We start from the raw sequence: 1,021 nt of genomic DNA, 5'->3' as shown, positions 1-1,021 counted from the left end.
CGTGCGGCGGGTGCGCGCGCGCGCGCCGTGCGGTGTGTGTGCGGAGTGCATGTGCGTGCGTGCGCTCCCCTCGCTCTCCCTCTTTGCGCCGGCAACACCACAAATAATAATAATAAAAAAAAGAGGCTCAGTTTCGTCGCCTTTGCACCGAGTAAGTATTCTCTGCCTTCCTCCTTTCCTTCCTTTTCTTTCCTGTTCTTCTTTTTATTTTCTCATTTTTATTATTTTTATTTGCATTAGTTCGCACTTGCTTGGGCTGCTTTAAACGCTCTAGGGGGGGAAAAAGAAAAAGAATAAATAATTCCCGGCAAAATCCCCGCTCACCGTTAGCCAACCTGCGCTTCTTTCCCCAGGAGAGGCAGAATTTGCCGTGACTTTATTAGCGGGGCACTAGCCGGTCCCCCCGTGCGCAAAGCGGCACCGCTCGTGGCCCGCGGGCTGCGTGGGCTCCTCGCCCTGGGTGCTGAAGAGCGAGGGAMCTGCTCGGTGCTGGGCGATCCTCCCCCCACCCCCTGCACCTTCTGGGGCTTCCTGGGCTTTATTTTATCCCGCCGCTTGCAGGACAGGTTGGTAGAGACGGAAAAGGCACCGAGTATTTTACTTCTTTTTGTTTTTCCGAGCTTCCTCCTGTCTTCCCCCCCGCTTAAGTTCCCTGTCCCCTGCTTTAAACTCGCTCTGAGCCTCCTCTTTGTCTTGTTTATTAGGGCTGCCTCTTTTTGTCCCTTCCAATTTGCTTGTCATTTGCATGTCGCTACTTCTCCTTTTTAACCCAAACAGGGAAGGGCAGGGAGGTTTTTTTTCTTTATTATTATTATTTCCCCCCCWTTAATTCTTACTSTCCTGATTGTTCCGATTACTTTTTCACTGGCGAGGGTGGTGGGACGAGCCGCGGGCTCTAGCAAAGGCAGAGAAGGGATTGGAGCGGTAGGTAGCGAGATCAAACGCGAGTCGCGGGATAAGAGCGCTGGCCGGGGGAAAGATGAGACTCCTCGGTCCTTCCTTGTTGTTCTCTTGTTGTTCG

General features: G+C 52.7%; 1 protein-coding gene across 2 annotated transcripts in view; it reads left to right on the top strand.

Moving 5' to 3' along the window:
* The first annotated feature begins 74 nt into the window (after window positions 1-74).
* PROX1 (prospero homeobox 1) overlaps window positions 75-1,021 on the top strand; it is a 44,257-nt gene continuing 43,310 nt past the window's right edge. For both annotated transcript variants that reach the window (XM_026048427.1, XM_026048425.1), the window contains exon 1: window positions 75-151. The gene's annotated coding sequence lies outside the window, so the exon portion shown is untranslated. The remainder of the gene's footprint in view (window positions 152-1,021) is intronic.

Source organism: Nothoprocta perdicaria, unplaced genomic scaffold, assembly GCF_003342845.1.
Source record: "Nothoprocta perdicaria isolate Ctin4 unplaced genomic scaffold, notPer1 scaffold_54, whole genome shotgun sequence".
NCBI classification, from domain to species: Eukaryota; Metazoa; Chordata; class Aves; order Tinamiformes; family Tinamidae; genus Nothoprocta; species Nothoprocta perdicaria.
This window is presented reverse-complemented; position numbering and strand designations above follow the sequence as displayed.